General features: G+C 39.3%; 2 long non-coding RNA genes across 2 annotated transcripts in view; both read left to right on the top strand.

Moving 5' to 3' along the window:
- LOC124254723 overlaps positions 1-20749 on the top strand; it is a 90806-nt gene that overhangs the window by 54170 nt on the left and 15887 nt on the right. The window lies entirely within an intron of this gene.
- Positions 400-18836, top strand: LOC124254724. Its single transcript, XR_006892534.1, has 3 exons — positions 400-635; positions 16092-16094; positions 18823-18836. It is a non-coding gene; the product is annotated as an uncharacterized LOC124254724 (long non-coding RNA).

The following is a 20749-nucleotide window of genomic DNA, read 5'->3' on the forward strand; positions in this document are numbered from 1 at the left end:
CTATTTCCCTTGAAGAACCATGTTTCATTATTGGCTAGCTTACCTCCATTTTTAAAAACAGCTATCTTTGTTTTAGCCTGGTTTACAGTTAGTTTCCATTTATCACAATAATTCTCTAGTTCAATAATTTCTCTTTGTAGGCCTTTAATTGTGCTTGAAAACAATATGATGTCATTAGCAAATAGTAACAGGAATATTTGCATTATATCTGGATGTAATTGGATACCGTTTGAACAGTTTTCTTGGATTTGGGTTGCTAGTTCATTTATGAAAAATGTAAATAGAAAAGGGCTTAATATACAGCCTTGTCTGACTCCTAATTGGCTCGGAAATGTATCTGATAATTCATTATTACTCCTTACACAAATTTTCACATTTGCATATATGCATATAGAAAAATCTACAAATAAGACATAGAATTTTTGTCCCTTTTGATTAAGATATTTCTGAATAATAGAATGTAAAACAAATATGTTATCAATAGTAGTGTATCCCTTCCTAAAGCCAACTTGTGATTCTGTTATCTTGTCTAGAGTATCTGCCCATTTAACTAACCTCTTATTTATGGTAGATGTAAATATTTTGCTAAATATGCTTAATAACGTTATGCCCCTATAATTTTCAGGATTGTTTACGTCTCCGTTCTTATGTATAGGAACTATTATGCCAGTGGACCAGGATTTTGGGAAGTATCCCTTTTCCAAGATGATATTAAATATCAGTTCTAAGAGTGGCAATAGTAAATCTGTAGAGTGTTTAAAAAATTCAGAGATGGTAGAGTCTATACCAGAAGATTTATTAGCTTTTAAGTTTGTGATACTATGAAGTATTTCCTCCTTAGTAATTGGTGAGTCAAGAATATCTTCTACGGAGCTTGGACTAAAATCAGAACAATCAGAATTGTTCACTTCTGTGTCAGACTGGTCACGTAATGCACTGTCATTATCCGAGTGGGAGAACAGGTCACTGAAATAATTGTACCAATCTTCAATTTGTATATTATTTCGCGAATGCGCTTGTCCGTTTATTTGTTTCAGCATAGACCAGAATGTTTTTGAATCATTTATACAATTCTCTAATTTTTGTTGTTTTACCTTAAAATATTCATTTCGCTTTTGTCTACAAAGTGCATGGTATGCATTCCTACCGTGGTGGTATTTTTCTAAAGTGTCTGCGTCTTTCGATTTCCTAAATTTGTTTAAATATCTACATCTTTCTTTTTTAAGTTTCCTGCATTCAGTATCGTGCCATGGATTTTCATATTGTCTACTGGTGTGATTTATTTTTTTCATGTCGCTAGCAGCTATGCAAAGAGCTTCAGTTATCAAATCAACACTTCTATCGATCTCAGTAAATGCTGAATCCAGAGACTCACTAAGTAGTCCTTGTACATTGTCTGAAAGAATATTTTGTCTAAAGTGGTCTAATTTATCCTGTTCCCAAATAAATCTAAAGGATTTCTTTTCATTGTTTTGGGGGTACATATACCCATATGAGTGAAGCGCACGTAAACACAAAGTAAGAGGTAGATGGTCAGATTCTGTGCGGGACGGGATTGAAAAGTCACGAACACTGTCAAACAGTGATGACGACGCTATAGCATAGTCTACTAAACTCGTGCCATTAGCACCAATATAAGTAGAATCACCTACTTCAGCATCCGATCCACATCGACCATTCATTATGTGGATATTTAATACAGAGCACAAATTGAGAAGGCACTTCCCAAAATTATTTACAATTTTATCAGTAGAAAATCTCTTAATGTTAAAATAGTCTATAAGAAAATCCCACATTGAGCTTTCTCCACCTTCTGTGTATTCAAGTCTAGGTCTGTACCTGTACGGGCGTTAAAATTCCCTCCGCACAAAATATGTACATCTTGCATATTACACAGTAAGTCCAGTAAATTATCTTGAAATAAAGTGATACCATTTTTACAAAGTAGACCAGCTTTGTTGTAATACGTGGATCCCTGTGGGTGTATATAGGCACAGGCATATAACACATCAATGTCCAGTTTAAAGAGAATCTTATCAAAGATGAGAAAAACACAATTTTCCGTAATTTTAGACCACAAAATTTACTTCGTCAAATGATGTTTTATCATCACCACTATCCCACCAGAGAGTCTGCCACCTATAGAGATCCTTTCTGCCGGTTTGTTAATTATGTCATAGTCTGGAAACACATGTTCAATATTATCATCAGAGGTCCATGTTTCAGTTAGACCAACAATGTCAAACTGCCTTATAAATTTTACAAAATCAATATCCCATAACTTGCTTGATATACCTGCAATGTTCCAGAAAATAAAGTTAACATCATTTTTAATGTCAGTTGCTTTATCAGTCTCATTGGGATTTTTGTGATGCGTCGTAAAATTACCCTGGCCTAACCCCTATCTCCTCTGCCCCCTGTCCGGAGGGTGCGGGCTTGACCTCAGTCGCCGACGCTTGTGCTGTTCCCCGGGAGCTCTAACCCTGTCTGTGGGTGTTGACTGGTCATCACGATTAGAATTCTCCTTGGGCTCCCTGACAAGTGTATTCCCCCTTATAATAGTATCTTGTGTCAGGGTTCTCCGCCCGTAGACGATGTAGCTCCTGTCGTTGGTATTTGGTCAAGTCGTTGGCTATGCCGTAGCCATCCTCTCGTAGCACCTCCCGCATCTTTAAAGAGTGCCATTTATCTTCCCAATTATGGGTCTGACCTTATCCTGTTTTGGGGGAGATAGTCTGTGGGCTCTTTCAATATCTCTGGGGGTGAGGGGCTGTAATTTCTTAACTTCTCTTGCCTTGTTGAGAATCTCGAGAACTTTTTCCTTACTCTCTCTGTGTAGGTTTCCCGTGTTGACTCTGGCACCCCATATATTACCATGTTGTTGCGTCGACTTCGTTCTTCTTGATCTTCAAGTCGTGATTCTAGATGGTCACAATAACTCTCCATTTTATCAAACTTTTCAGACAGAGCATCTACATCTAACCTAAGCACTTCTTGTTCCTCCTTATGGGATATAACCTCTGTCTTTAAGTCACTTACTTCCGCCTTTATTGATCTAATGTCATCTTTCACTGAGTTTATATCTCTCGACAGTCTATCCTCGGAGTCCTTGATTTGGCTAATTATTTGACTAATTATGGCCTTTCTCATATCCTCTAGGTCTTTGCTAGTGTGTCCGGGCCCGGGGTTAAGTTCAATATCACCCGCCCTGTGTACCATTGATGGTACATACGTTGACATTGATAAGGCAACTTTGATCAGATTGACCGGTTTTCGGTATGTCAACAAACATGTCGACGTGGCAGTGGACACCTCACAAATCTCGCCTTTCATACACAGTGTTGGTGGGCGGAATTAAGGACAGGGCGTTCCTCTCTGCACATGTTGCTGTAAGTGTGCCGAGAGAGCTCACAAGAAGCATTAAAGTACCACATAACAATAGTCTATATATCATGTCCATACCTGGCGTAAAATGAAGTCAGTTATATGTAATAAAATTAATACATGTCTGAGGTCACCGTGAGGATCCTGGTTAGAACACACACAAGCAAAACATGCTTGTCGTAAGAGGCGACTAACGGGATCAGGTGGTCAGGCCCGCTGACTTGACTGACACATGCCAATGTATACCAATTGCGTAGATCGATGTTCATGCTGTCAATCACTAGATTGCCTGCTCCAGACTTGATCATTTACAGAAAAGCGACATATAGCTGGAATATTGCTGAGTGCGGCGTTAAACAACAACAAGCATGCCTAAACCACACCCAATGGTCACCTGATGTAAGCCTATACACGAGGGCCTGATATAGTGGTGGAGCCCCTATGTCACAGAATCAGTACCGTTATTAATGCCAATGTCCTACGCGAGCGTGACCACCTAGTCGGGTCGGGTCGCCTCGTAAATTAAGCATTGTTTGCTGGGGACCAGTTAAAGCCTTCAATTCCCACGAGAAGAAGGGGCAGGTACATTAACTGCGTATCAAGCATTCCTCCGTCGAAACCTAATCCCCTTGAAGAACGCCCTCACGGCCTCCACTTGATAGAGGAGCTTACACTATTTAGGTATGTACTCAACACACGAGCGGAATGAGGAAGCTAATGTTATGATTCAGCGCAACCAAATTTGTGTTGACAGTTGTAGTCCAGTCTGCCGGGAATAACATAGGCATGTTTTGGTTTGGGTCTCACAGAATGTTTATAAAAGATTTCATCGGACGTGACAGGCAAGCGTTGTTTTCAAACACTGTCACGTTGTAGAGCTTTCAGCAGCGTCACCTTATACACCCTGTTCACCATCGTCGATTCAAAATCAGTGTCCCCTGGGCCTATTGGGATACGTTTCACTAAATGGTTTCTAAATTAATTGAATCTCTAACTCGTCAACGCTCGTTGAACATTTAAAACATCTATAGGCTTTGTATTGCCCTCGTTGGTCAGATTACCTAGTTTTAATAAGAAGTAACAAAAATGATTTTTATAAGTATGTGTCTGAGCTACGTGAAACCAGCCGTCAGCGATATATTTCCGAAGGTTATAAGTAACCTTGCTCTTCTTGAATATAGATGTCGGATTAACAAGACAAAAAATAATTAAGTCGTCACCTCGAAGACCCGGGTTCGATTCCTGAAATCGGCCCAATGTGTGAAGCCCCTATCTCGTGTCCCCCACCGTGATGTTGCTTACAATTGCTGAAATGGCTCGATCACTGAAATTTGAACATATTCTCTGTACGCGGAGAGATTGGATGCTGTGTGGTTTACAATGTCATCGTGCGGTCTTACTATTCCCCGAGAGGGGCGGTGGGGTAGCCTAGTGGTTAAAGCGGCCGCTCGTCACGCTGAAGACCCGGGTTCGAACCCCTACATGGGTACAATGTGTGAAGCCTATTTCTGGTGTCCCCCGTCGTGATATTGCTGGAATATTGCTAAAAGCGGCGTAAAACCATACTCACTCACTCCCTCCCCGAGAAGTTACCCCGTGATACCAGAATCAACCGAGTTGACGCGAACTGTTTGTGTCCACTCCAACCAAACATCGCGATAATATTGACGGACATGTCAGACACAGACACAGACACACGATGAGGTTTGTTTGTCGTTTAACGCCGCATTACTCCAGCTACATGTATGTTTATTGTGAACTGATAGTCGTTATCAACACTGCATTCCACATAATAGATAAACCGCATTGTAAGTAAACACCCCATTTAATAACAACACATGCACGTTCCTGACATGTATGAATACATACTGCAACCAACGTGTAAGATGTAGTTTGGACATGGTAAACCCTTTCATAATGCTGGTCACATACAGAAGAAGACCACCGTATCTCTGACAGTCTTAAGTCTCTGTCAAAGTATGGGAGTTACGATCACCTTTGCGCTGCGATCGCTTTGTGGAACGGGCCCATGGTTTTACTCAGCCTGTTATCTTTGAGAGAAAAAAAACAGTTAATTAACATGTATATATGAATGTCTGTGTAGAGTTTGTGGGGATCAGGCTAAAACGGCCCCATGACAAAACGGCCCCAATTTTGCTTGGCCAAAACGGCCCCGGTGCAAAACGGCCCCGATGTTGCAATCAACTATGTTGCTTGAAATGACCCCGTACAATTGCAAAAAAAAAACGTGAAATATATTTGTAGCATTTATATTGACAAATAACATATATTGAAAACAGAAAACGTCCTAACAACACACTCCTTGCGGCACACACCGCAGTACTATTAACGTTCTTGACGATGTATTTGTTTTCAATTTTAGTGTAATCTGAAGTTACATAATGGGTATTAAATAGAATAACAACACAGACACTAAACTTCCAATGGTTTTGCATGATACCAACAAGGGAACAGTTCGTAGATATAAAGTCAGCGGGTGATGGGTCCATGGATTTGGCTGCATCTGGTCAAAAGTTGACCCAGCGATAGGTATCCATCCTTGTAACCTCTCCAGACCTCGAAGATATCTTCCTGTGTAGCTGTGGCAGAGTTGCGCAGGTAGGTTCGAAGTCGGCCTTCTTGAATCATCCGAACTTGCAAGGGCAACAGACTGGCTTCTCTGTGCAATTCAGGGATTAGTCTGTATATGCCAAGGGGCTGGTCGTCAACCAGTGTGTAGGTGACCTCGGTGATGTCAGATGTGGAGGGTTCCATGTGTGACTTCATGGTATGGATGTGTTTTTAACAATTTGAATTCTGATTCTGAAATCTAATGTTTTATTTGTCAAACTTAAATTTTAGTGAATATTGTTAGACGATCTGTACAATATTCAGTTTGATTCATATCTTCGACATGTATTATTGGCCTCATGGCCATTTAAACAGAATAAAATCATGATGAAAATGTCAAAGTTAATTAATTTAATAAGTAATTGAAAAATATGCGTTTTGATCTATCATTTATGACTAAGGTCACACATTGAAAAAACGCTGATTATTTTGGGGCCATTTTGGCAAATATGGGGCCGTTTTCACTTGGGGCCGTTTAGTCATGGGGCCATTTCAGCCAAAGCATTTGGGGCCGTTATAGCCAATTTGGGGCCGTTTCGACTTGGGGCCGTTCTGCCGTGGGGCCGTTTCAGCTATAACCCTAGTTTGTGCAATGAGTGTTAATGCTCCTTGTGATGACAATCTATATGTGGTGTGAGTCATTCACACCTGTTTACATTGCCTACCTATTGGGCGTGTCGTTCAAGCCCGTGCAGAAGACTGTGCTTATCTGCGTGTCGTATGTTCTTCAAAATCCCTGCTGGTCATTCTAATAATAATAATAATAATAATAATAATAATAATAATAGTATTTATATAGCGCTGATACCAGGTTCGATTCGACTATGATTCTTGCTTTGTCAGGTCCTTTGTTCCTGGTATGACCCACCACGTGTAGGGCGCGTCAATGACGTCATGGAAAAATTATAATTACAAAAATGTTTGTAATTACATCACGTATCCAAGGCACCATGTTATACTAATCGAACATAAAAATGACACGCTATTATCATTGATCTGATATCGTGCACCATTCAGTGACAACTAATTTACATGTCATGAGCTATGAATAAACAACACCTATGGTTGTGCCTACTATGATGTATATTTCCTTTCATGTCGAATAATTTCACAGCCAGGGTGTCGTTCTACAAAGAGATCTTAGGGCTATGGTGACAGTAACTCCCATACCTTAGCATAGACTTACGACAGTCTTATCGCTAAGGTTGTTTTGTTCAACGGCACCCTGGTCTTCAACCCACTTCAATTTGGTCGTACGCCTCTGGCACAAATGTTGTTGGTTAAAACATTCACGTCACAATAAAGCTTTCAAAACACTTTACGCTGGACATTATGAGATATTTTCTTGTAGCATCAGTGATGAGTATGGAAGCAAAATCAATTTTATTTTCACGTCAACCTTGTATTGACCTGCCCTTGCATGTGTTTGTAAAGGTTGCCGCTGGTCGGGCAAGATAAATTCTTGGAATTATCGCTTAATGACATATAATCATGAACAGTCAAAATCGTGCAACAGAATCTGCTTTCAGCAGATAATATTTTTGATGATGGATAAGCGTTTTGTCGCTTTTATTTCGATTGGTTTAATCACTCGTGACAGTGTACAGTGGAAGCTGTCTAAACCAGCACTCGTCGGGACTGAATAAATAATCCGGTTTAGACAGCGTACCGGATTGTAGAGCTGCCGGGTTTGACAGCTTCCACTGTACTCTTGAACACTGTTGTTATTGGTATATCACAAAGCATTTTAACATTATGACCAGTACATATTTAACCGATCAGTTACCAGTATACAGGTGGATGACAACCTGGTTTGAACGCCACTAGTGGAACATAATGAGAATGTCAATCATCGGTATATGGCTAATATGAAATATCTTCTGAATAAAGAATTATGCATAAATCGATAAATAAGAGCCATGACTAGATTGTGTAGGGGACTTACTCATCACAACTTTCGAGTCAACATTTATTTTAGTCGTAAATAGACATTGTTTAATATATATATATCTCATACAGAATACACGGCGTCATTAAAGAAGGGTCAAGTGATGGTAACATTATTTCTTAAAAGTTGTAAAACCTTCGTTTTTGTTTGAAATATATACAACTGAATGTTTTACAAACATTCTTAACAGTATGGAAAACACATCAGGCCGTTGAAATGTCATTATAACGTTCTTTAACTTCCGAAAAATTCAGTTACAAATGGCACATTCTGTATTCAAAATGTCAACATGGAAATCCACCTGCCACTTAATGTCAATGATTTGCACATGCAAGTCCCTCTATCCATGGAAAGTGGAGGACAATACATATGCATTGATGCTTTTTCACTGTCCTTCCCTGTTCACCTGTGAGTGAAACTTTGGAAATAAATATAGGAACACTTGTACTTTAATGTGTTGCCTTATTCGTTTCTATGAATATATTAATGTAAATTATTTAAATGAGATTGACAAGACAACCATGGGCCATGTGGCCTGATTACAAAATACACTTGATGTTTCAGTAATATTGAAGAAATAGATCTTCTCATTAGCTCTTTCTCGAAACGTATATCTAGTCATTTCCAATAACATGTTCAGCTGACAGGCCGTGATTACTGAAATCCTAAGACATGCTCTGTCAAATCAGAGATATTCATAACCTCGTGCCTCAAGGTTGACATGATTATGTAGCTGTACTTGATTAACCACTCGTGGTGTCTTTAAATATAGAAACACATCAGGACTTGTTCAACCACATGCAAGTCAGTCACATTATATTTATGTCGACCACGTCGCCATAACATTTAGAACTATGACAGGACACTTTGCCTTCAGGTACGTTACATCTTCTGCACTTCCATTGGACTTGTACACAATTAACTATGCACAAATTCAGTAGTTATGCCAAGTAACAAAATATGAATTCATGGGCAATTAGATGGCTGGTGAAATTGGACATCTACTCATTGATGTACAGTGGAAACTGTCTAAACCGGCACTCGTCGGGACTGAGGAAATAATCCGGTTTAGACAGCGTGCCGGATTGTAGAGCTGCCGGGTTTGACAGCTTCCACTGTACTCAGGGTCAGCTTATATATGATTAGTTTTCGTTGTGGGTTTACCAATGTTCAAGCCCTGGAGATACCGAGGTTGAAATTATCTGCACAGGTGTTATTAGATGAGTACGTCATTGTTAAAACGGGCGGTGGGGTAGTCAAGTGCTAAGTAATTATCGACTTGTTTCCAACTTCCCATTCGTGACTTATATGGTTCTGTCATGACCCATGACCGTGTGGCATGCAGTAGGTACCATGACGAGATGCAGTCAGTGTACAATCAGGATCATAGTTAGTGGTACATAGTACAGAATTAGTGCTAGTTCGTCGACAATGATGGAGCTGTGTTACATCTATTAGTGGTTAAAGAGCCAGCTGGTCACGCCGATGACCCAGGTTCGATTCCCCACATGGGTACAATGTGTGGAGTCCATTTCTGGTGTCCCCTGCCATGCTATTGCCGGAATATTGTTAAATGCAGCGTAAATTTCAATTCACTCATTCAGTTGCACAGGTAATGGGGAAATGTTTACAATTGCAACACAAGCTTGCCCTTTCTTCCAATGATCATTATCATCATTAAGAAGAAGGCATCATTAAACACTATTAAACAATCTCAGTAGAAGCTGTAACATTAGTTGTTGCCAAGAGGCAGTACCCATGGCTAAAACAATCATTATGTCGAAAATCATAAAAATACGTGTTTACTGCTGATCATCATATGAAAATATACTGATCAAAACAAGATAAGGAACATACGATTACTGTGGTTAATCTGCCATGCGATTCTAGACATGTGTGAGTGAGTGGTTGTCCGCTGCTTTTAGCAATACTCCAGCAATATCACTGTAAGGAACACCAGAAATGGGCTTCAAAATTTGGGGGGAATCGAACCCGGAACTTAAGCTTGACGATCGGTCATTTTAACCATTACGCTTTAGGTCCCTTCTAGATATGAAAGATTGTTCTTCATCTTCTGGGATCAGTTGTAATGGTTGCTCCGTACTTCAATGTTATCGTTGTTTTCTATCACTGTTGCGTGCTGGCTGGTTGTTTGCCGTTACAAGGTGGTCATATGTCATGTGTGTCTATACTGCTGGAGGCTTTGTCTGTATCCAAGATGGAGGCTTACATCTGAATACGAATACATGTGTATAGTATCACTCCAGATCAGAAATACTACAGACAGTATACTCAGCAAAATTGAAAACTTGACCTTGAATAAATTTCGACATTTTTCTATTTCCGTTTAATCAAATAAATTACAAGTATAGTAAACAGTGTGAATGCTTTAATTTCGTGAAATTGTAACTTCACATGCAAAGTTGACTTTGTCGCCAGAAAAGATGAAAAACATGAAATGCACGTTTGAAAAGCAAATTTATGCAGTCATTCGGTGCATGTTTGCTGCAACTGAACACGCACATTGAATGTGAGCTTGAAAAACAAACTGAACGTTTCATTTTAATCTTTGTTTGGAAATGCCACGCCTTTCAAATCAAGGACGTCAGCGTTCTATGGGCAGGCTTGATCCTGGTCAGTCTGTGGTCGCTGTTGTGAGAGCCTTTAATTGCCCACGACAAACAATTTTTAATCTTATAAGGATCATAGTGCACCAAACCGGAACTGTTGCCGACCACCCGAGGCTAGGAGTGTCACGTGTGACTGTCCTTGTTCCATTTATGTGTCAAATCTTCAGTTTTGCTCAGTATACATCAAACAATGCTTCCACAAAAGCAAAAATATACATTTTTAAACATCCATGGTTAAGATATCTGCCAAAGTTTGCCATGCAAATCATGATTCGTACAATCAGAACTGGGCTTCATTGGTTATGAAGGCTTAAGTTTTGACGGTGTTTTCTAGGGGTGAGTATTGACGGGGAAACAACTATTGCGATAGAGATAGTCTATTGCAACATAATATTGCGACCAATACTATTGCAATTGTTTTTTTTTGGCATTGAATTGTCTCATTTGAAGTCATTTCACAAATGAATAATATATAGTTCATACGAAATAAATATAAGTTGAAGTAGTTTCAGTCTCTTTTAATAACTGACAAGAAACTTGTAACCCAGACGAAGTGAACAGGTAAAGGGGCGGATAACTCTAAATCAAAGTGAGCGAATCGGGGACTTCTTGTATTTTGCTCTGCGTATGTATCAACAGAAGTCAATTACTAAACAATCGATATCGATGCATCGATAGTTTTTCGTTTCTACCATCGATTAATTGCTATCGGAGACTTAACAATTGCAATCCATCGATAGTTCTCAAACTATTAATGTGTCAATTGCAAAGGTGTAGCCTCTGTCACTGTGCTTCGACGAAGCCGTCGTGTCACGCTGAAGCCATGTGAATTTCGTGCAGCACGTGCTCAAGTCTCTACAGTCTTGCCTTTTCCAGCCAAACTGCTCACACTCACAGCGCTTACTACAAAAAAAAAGTAATGACAAAGCCTATTTTTATTACCATGAACGTGTTAAGGATGGATGTTATGTTGCACTCTCTACTCAGTCCTGATCTTACAAACGCTCATAAAAATAGTACAATGAAATCTGTGATCATATTAAAGTTTTAAGGTACGAATAAAAAAAAGTCTTTTTTGTCCAGTGATGGAATTGTTTATTTATTGGTCGAAACCTTCAAACTTTTACAAGAACAAAGGAACCAATTGTAACACCAACGTGCTTAAAACTTTGGATTTAGGGTGTATCAGTTATGTATACTTTTGAAAAAAAAACACAACATTTTATTATCAACCATCCGTCTATCTCTCTGTTTGCCTCGCCAGCCTCATTCCATGCGCTGTTTTATCCCCAAACGAGGATGGTAATATTTTACTGCTTTAGTGGTACTGACTCTTTTCTACACATAAGTTCTGTCTGTTAATAATAACAGTGGTGACGTGTAAAGAAAGGTAGGTTTATTATTGCTTAGTTTATCCACGTGTTACTTAAGATCCGCGCGTCTTTGGGTATTGCTTCATGGCGTCCTTTAAAGATTGATGTTTATACAATAGGTACAATGTATATGTCAAACATAGCAATCATGCGCTTTAGATTCATGCACCGATGGGAAAACAGCAATGCATTGTATTGTTTTATTATAATATATCAGTTATATGCCTTTTCCCTCTAAATGCATGAATTGTGTAGATTACAAACGTCCTTTATGTTTTAAAGAGATATTACGTTTAAATACCTATTCTAACTGGACTAATGTGAATAGGGAAGTACTTCACGCGTTTTTGTTGATATCAAATGAGTTTTTGATGCAAGCAACATTGCAAAGAGAAGAGTTTACAGAGGATATTCTGGGTATACACAATGAATACCTTGTACTGACGCCGCTGCGGTGTGTGTGTGTGTGTGGATAGAAAGACCTCTCTCTATTGCAATAACAAGGTATACTTTTGAAACACTGGGGGCTTATTTGGATAATCTGCGTATGTAGCTTTATCAAACATTACTTTGTGTCTACTGGACTATCTCTGCAACAAATACTTTGTTGTTTGTTGATGTTGTGTAAATATATATGCTTCTATAAAGACTGGGGTTAGAACTGAATGTACAGCCACACGACCCATAGTATGACTGACATGGTGTAAATTGTGCGGAAAGAGGAAATGTGTATGATTGATTGTTTTTCACCAGTTCATTTTAGTGTATATAATATTTTTAAATGAACATAAAACGATCAAATTAACTGAGGTACATTTTCTCTTGCCCCTTGCTGTATATAATAAGTTTGTTCTGGAAAAAGTTAGTGTTCATCAATGCCTATATCATTCGGACGGCTATCATTATATTTTTATGAGTTATTGTTTTGCACGACCTTTTCATAATTATGTTAAAAATATATATGGGTTTTCTGCAATATATTCATATTATATATTCTCAGTTTGTGTAGGAAATAATATTCTGCCCTATGACATTCACACAGAGTAAATGCAACCTGGTTATATTATCTTTCTGGTTCGCTTGTTTTCAGGTTTGGTAAATATAATGATGACATCAATTATATGTGAGTAGAGGGTGCCGGTGCGCCGTGGAGTACAGCGCTATATACTTGGGTTCATTATAATTATTGTACCAGACAGTTAATGATTCGACATGTATGTACGTGTCATCTAATTTAATCTAGAAGGACAATTAATGCATAATAAAACTATTAATACACGCCTAAACTAATAAAGTTTCGGAATATTAGCGTGGATAGAGTATTAAAAAATGCACCCATGACTGTGACATCCATCATGTTTACTGGTTATTTCCTACTAATTAAAAATATTTAACTACATAATGATTTCTCATGTCAGTTTCTTAAGACTGTAATACCGCAGTGTGACGTCATACATTACATGGCTCTATTTATATCATCTGATTCAGTGTAGAATTCCTGATGAAGACGCAGCACAAGGTATGTGAACATGTTCTATGTTATCTATATGTTTCCTTCATGTTAACCCTGTCCTATCATTCTGGGTTTAAACGAGCATGCATATGGTTTTGTATCTATATATCTATAAGTCTGTATATACGCTCCTGTCCATGTCTGGCTTGTATTTTTTAAGATTTGTCCGGAGATACCATTGAATCGATGTTAATACCCAGGATGTATAGCATTAAGCGACAAAACCATTTCCACATTCAGGAGAAGTCGCCGTTCAGGTTATAAGAAGATTAAGAGAGTCGAGTGTACTATTCTCACGACTTTATCATACGCCTCTAAGAAACATAAGGCTCTAAGAACTTCTATAAAACATAGTGTGTGTGTTAATGTGTGTGTGTGTGTGTGTGTGAGAGAGAGAGAGACTCTGCTTATGTTGTATGTTATATCTTGTAAAATGTTACTTTGTGAAGGTCAGTTTTAAAGTTTATGGGAAAAAGATACCTTCAGTGAATAATAATGATATTAATATAAATGGCCGTATGGGGGTTAAAAATCATAGGTGTTGCGATACTTTTTTCCATGTGTATGGTTGATACGGCGTCACGACCAACTGAGCGTTATGATGGCTTTGAAACACGTACGTTCCTGCCAAACTGCCAGAACTCGTAAAAAAGACGTCGACGCTTAAACTGTTATTAATTATTTATCTTCAAGTATGACATTACATTAACGTGGAGTATATAAGGCGACAACTTCCGATGTCGATTAGCAGTGTGATGCCTTTAAGGCTATATAGTGCTCAAAAGAAGTCAATGAATCTGTTTCTTATGACAAGGGTTTATACGTCGCAGCTGTTGAGTATTGCAAACCACAGCCTTCCAGTTGTGAATGTTCTTTAACTTGGTTTGTGTAGTATTATGCGGTTGATTCGAACCTCGGATAACTCGAAGCATTGGCGTAGGCCCCTTCAACTTCGACACAGCGGTGTTTGTATATAGTCGAAGGGTTGACTGCCTGAAGTCACAGACATGGCTCATCTTTATACAAGCAGTAAGAAGCCACTTGCATTAACTAAATGTATTTTTGAAAATCGGTAAATGAGAAAATAGGCGTCGACTTGGGCGTCTTATTATACGTGTTCTATCACGTGCAGTCTACCCGTGAAGGTCCGGGTTACAATATTGATCTTCAGTAACCCATGCTTGTCGTAAGAGGCGACTAACGGGATCGGGTGGTCAGGCTTGCTGACTTGGTTGACACATTTCATCGGTTCCCAATTGCGCAGATCGATGCTCATGCTGTTGATCACTGGATTGTCTGGTCCAGACTCGATTATTTACAGACCGCCACCATATAGTTGGAATATTGCTGACTGCGGCGTAAAACTCAACTCACTCACCCACTTACGTGCAGTCAGCAATATACTGTCTCTTTTGTTACCAGTGAGTTTAGTTTTACGCCGCTTTTAGCAATATTCCAGCAATATCACGGCGGGGACACCAGAAATTTGGACTTCACACATTATGTGGAGTCGTAAACGGGTCTTTGGAATGACAAGCAAACGCTTTAACTACTAGGCTACCCCACCACGCCTCCATTGTTACCAACAAATCCTCATTGGACTTTTAGAGCGAGGAAGGAACAGTGTTGATTTCCGTCCCGGAATATCTTCGCCAGCTCATCGTTAAGAAGCCTTTTGTGATTCTTTCTACAGTGTGTGACATTCCCCTTTAGGTACGATTTTAATTTGGTTAAAGAGCAGGCGGTAAAATGCCAAGGTAAGATCTAGATACGTCCTTGGACAATACTAGGTCAAGTGGTCTTTGTGATCAGGACCAAAGTGCTATATAATTCTAAATGTTATCATACATTACGTACAGTGGCTGCAGAAATAATAGTACATGTAACTTATGCAAAACTTTCGTCCTTCATTAATTCACGTCAATATCTGGGAATGAATATGAAGTATATCTTGCTTTTTATATCTTATCTTGTGTTCACGAGGCGTTCAGTACGAACTCTTTTCAGATCAAAGGGTCTTTGTATCTAGTCATACAGTAATGAAGTTCCTTGTATAGCCGTTTAAGCAACATTAATTGCATAGCACATCAGCTCGACCTTCGACGCTGATACTGAACGATTCTGTTGTGCATGTACTGTATGATTTACTGCTGGTTCTACAGGTTACAACTACACTAAATCAGAGTCCATATTTTAACAAGCACTTTTCGTCCGGAGCCGTCAGTGCAGACTGAATCATTTGACAGCTTTGATTGGGTCATTTTGTGTACGACATTTGTGTGTTGTACGTCCATGTACAACCATCCAGTAATTAAAACTGACCATATTTTTTAATATTTAGTGCTGCCCTGTTTTACATGATGACTTATACTGAAGGTATTTTCAAGCGGTTGACATTTTGTGCGGAACTGGGATTGGTCTGTTTAGCTTCCGGTACTCAGAATATTTTTTGGCGCAGATGATCATATTTATTTTCTTATTGCTTCTTTAAGGCCAGACTATGCACACATGTGTATGTATTAACTCTTGATGGCTTAGTTAATATTTTAGAAAAATATAACGTCACTACAGGGAAAAGATTTGGTTTTGTGTAACCTTCAGAGGGAGCGCAGGTAGTTGCACAGAGTTACGTCCCTTTTCTTTGCTGCGTGCATCGCGTCTGAGAGCAAGTGGACAGAGCGTCTTTCCAGAGAGATGATCGTCGATGGTGTGATAGCATGATGCGTCATACAATCAATTTTTAAAGATTCCACTTGCTGTTTCCCTGTAGCTCGGCATTATTTAGAGTACTTGTCATCGTGGAGTCAGTACGCTCTGTCTGAGTTTGGTATCGATGTTGATTCAATGGCTGGACAGTAGAACACTGACTGAAGTTCGAGGTGGGACAAGCACAAACTGGCTTTGAAACAAAATTATGGCAGGGACTGGTGTGTCTGAATGAAGTTTCCATACAGACAGGCAGGCAGAGAGACTTGTGTCATAGTATCTCAGTTAGAGGACACTATATGAGTCCGCTTTCGGGACCGTTCATAATGTATGGCTAAGGAGTAGTGATTATTTTAGGGGTGGGTGTTCTATGAAGTTGGAGCGTCATTAATTTTATACACATGGACTAGGGAGTCGTCATTAATTGATCTTGTACATGAAATGCACACCCTACATCTTACTATATACATACATTTTATGGGCACCCGTGAAGAGCCACCTCCTCGTGGTGGGTGCTGGGTAACGCTAAGCGCTCTTCAACCCCCCGTTGTGGACCCGGGGGTATATTTGGTGCACCAACCTGTTGGCCGTGGGTTGCGCCCCTGTGTCGGTGGAGGACGGGAGTCTGGTGGTTGAGGGCACTGGGTCCAGGAACAGTGTTCCTTTGCCCAACACACCACTTCGCCCCTTACATCACCTAGACGAGGGGTTGAATGGGCCCGGTTCAACCAATCGCTGGTCATGCCAAGCCCTGTGCATGGATGTTCTGTAACTGCACAAAATTTGATTTGAAACTGTATAAATTTTGGTCTTGGCGCCCGTTGTTTATGTAACAGCATTTGACTTGTTATTATGAACTTTGCCTAGAGTCTTATGCCCAGAAGGCGGTGGCTCATGGGCCAATCTAGTGGAAGAATTACTATTTTAATTTTGCTGCTGGAGTATATCATCCGAGTATCCTTGGTGCTGCAAGCTGGAGACCCGCTTGTTTTTAGCATTCTCCTTGTGATACTCCGTGGTGGGTGGGGAACTCGGATGATGAACCTTTAAACACTAACCATGGCTTACGAAACCCCTATTACAAACAAAACCGTCCTCTTGACACAGATCCGGATGTTAATGATAAAAGACCGACCACATCAGTTGAATACTGGCCACGTTTTATAGTGCTTGAGACCGTTGACAAGACTCCTTTAAAGCTGAACCCTTTTGCCGTTTCGAAGGGCATACAAGGCATTGCAGGAGATAGTAAAACCGTTAAACGTTTGCGGACAGGTTCTCTACTTGTTGAATGCAGTAAGAGACAACAGGCAACTAACCTCCTGTCAACTAAATCTTTTGTCGGCATTTTCGTATCGGTCTCTGCCCACCGAACGCTTAACACCAGCAAGGGCATAGTGAGAGACCGAGACCGGCATTTGCTGATATGCTAAACATTCATATTGCCTCAGAGATGAAGGAACAAGGTGTGCTATACGTAAAACGTTTCACTACCCGGAAAAACAATGACATCCAACAAACGAATGCCTATTTGTTTTCATTTTCCACTCCAACTGCTCCTAATTCCATAAAGGCTGGTTACTGTCACATCACAGTGGATACAAGGCAGCATTTTGTCCGTCACACTTTTTAGTATAAAGATAAATAGTTTGGCCAAGGTTTTAAATGATTCAATCGATGGGTCGCTGTTTGTGGATGATTTTAATATTTCTTGTTGTGGGAAAAATATGCATACTATTGAACGGCAGCTGAAATTGTGTTTAAACAAAATAAATAAATGGTGTCTTGAAAACGGCTTTAAATCTTTTAAGTCAAATTCTAATTGTATACACTTCCGTAGAAAATATAAGCCACATAAGGACCCAAAACTAAATTTAAATGGCACTCCAATCAAAGTTGTCAAAGAGGCCAAGTTCTTGGGTCTAATTTTCGACTCCAATTTAACTTTTCTACCGCATATTAAATCCCTTAAAAATAAATGCCCGAAGGCACTAGATTTATTAAAAGTCGTTTCCAATTCTAAGTGGGGAGGGGATCAAGCTACCCTCCTGCATCTATATAGATCACTGGTCCGTTCGAAGCTTGATTATGGATCCATTGTATATGGTGGAGCCTGCAAAAGCAAATTAAAAATCCTTGATTCTGTCCACCACCAAGGCCTAAGACTTTCTTGGGTATTTTCGAACTTCTCCTGTTGACAGCCTCTACGTTCAGGGAGATGAACCATCTCTTGAACAACGCCGCATAAAACTATCTTTACAGTATATTACTAAACTGTACTCTAACAACAATAACCCTGCATATAACTGTCTTTAATCCCCTCTATGAGGATTTATACAACAAAAAATCTTCTCTTGTTCCGCCTCTTGGGCACAGAATTAAACCATTCATTTCTGCTGCCGGCATGGAGCTGGAAAATATAGCTCCTTCCCGTCTTCTTTCTTCTCCTCCTTTGCAATTGGTTAGGCCCCAAGTTGACCTAACATTAACCATATTTAAAAAATCAGAAACAAATGAATTAGAATATAAACAAGAATTTATTCAATTAAGAAATAAATATAATACATATAAATCCTTATTTACAGATGGATCCAAGGATGGTGGCGCTGTAGCTTGTGCCACTGTCATTGGATCCAGAACAATATCTTCTCGATTGGCTGATAACAGTTCTATTTTCACAGCGGAAGCTGACGCCATATTAACAGCCTTAAAATATATTAATAAACACCCTAAATATAAACAATAAATATAGTCTTTTCTGACTCTCTTTCTTGCCTTAAGGCGATTAAAAATCTTTCTTGCAAACATCCACTTTAAATAGAAATTATTGAATTGTATAATGCTACTGGCCAATACGACATCGTCTTCTGTTGGTTACCCAGCCACGTTGGCATTTCCGGGAACACAATGGCCGATCTTGCTGCCAAGGCAGCACTCAACAAATCTGTGACACCACTTCTTATTCCATACTCTGATTATAAATCTAACATCAGATCTTATATCCGTGACCTGATGCAGAAGAAGTGGGACACCCAAGTAGATATCAATAAATGACATGCAATAAAACCAACTATCGGTTACACCTACTTGGGTTGTCAGTCCAGATTTGAAGAGGTCATCATACGACGATGTCGTATTGGTCACACAAGATTTACTCATGAATACCTATTGAAAGGTGAGTATCCTCCGTTTTGCATCCCTTGTGATGAACGAATCACGGTCAAGCATGTCTTGCTTGACTGTGTTGAGTACTCCATCACAAGGGATATCTATTTCAAATCACGAATCATGCAGGATCTTTTTAACAATATCAGTTCTCATTTAATTATTGCATTTTTAAAAGAATTAGATTTGTTAACTGATTTGTAAATAGATACATATTTTATTATTGGTAGTTTAGCTTAGTAACTGAGATTGTTAGGGGCTGTACCCTCAAAGGGGGTTGAAGTAGCGTAAAATTATTGTCCTCCTGAGAGGGTATGTAAGTCCCGAAACATTCAAAGGAAATTTAAATTTACCAGGTGTTTTAAATGTAGTATTTTTGTCATTTTAATTTAGGCTAAATTTGTCTACAATCGCCAGCGGCTGAAGGGATGATATAAATCCAGCTAGGGTCCATGCAGGTAGCAAAAGTACTGTAAGTCCCCATGGTCCCTAGTTTGGTGATCTACCTTCAGTTGTTGGTGATCTATAGCCAGTTTTTATATTGTATTGTGCAAATAGTGCTATTAGTTTTAAATTTTCACACTAGTTGTAGTTGTAATTGTGATATTCTAGTTGTTTTACTGTCCTTTGCAGACAGGTTTTTATAATATACACATTACATTTCAATGTCAAATATGTTCTCGTCACGCTATGGCTGAAATATTGCCGATGTGAAGTTAAATATTAACTCACTCACTCATACATTTTATGGCGGTGTCATTCACATTGTACATGCTACTCCATAAACATCACACACACGCACACACACACACACACACACACACACACACACACACATTTGCTTGGGAAATATCGCATTTGTTTTGCCCTGGTGGGTTTTCCCCAATGTATAATTATATATAGTACAATGTTGTCCTCCACGGCCTTTGTCTAGACGCGGTGTCAGCGTTCTCGCGGTAAGTCCAGTCTTTTCACTCATGTATGAACATTGCAGTACGAGCAACCTGACCAGAGTGTTCATTCTTACACAGGCAAATATTAACATGTGTTCATCTGGTTCTTCAATATGGTTAATGTTATACCGAGGCTTTGCCACGGGGAAGGTTGTCAGCTCGGTCTGACCTTGTCAGTCTGACCCAGAAGGTAGACTCGTCATTGAACAAAATCGGAACATAGTCTTGGCTATTTTTCAAATCTCAGAGTTTGTTCTGTTATCTACAATGTTTACGAACACACCTACCTTGAACAGTATCATGCAGTTCTGAAAATGTGATATTCACACCTGTATGTACAAGATAACATCTTATTTCTATTATAAATTAATTGTAAATTTCCATTTTATTTCTTTAGAACTGATGAAACTACAGATGCGCCTTTGAGAGCATCGCTTTGATTTTTG

This window comes from Haliotis rubra, unplaced genomic scaffold, assembly GCF_003918875.1.
Source record: "Haliotis rubra isolate DU_JTF1 unplaced genomic scaffold, ASM391887v1 Scf58, whole genome shotgun sequence".
NCBI lineage: Eukaryota > Metazoa > Mollusca > Gastropoda > Lepetellida > Haliotidae > Haliotis > Haliotis rubra.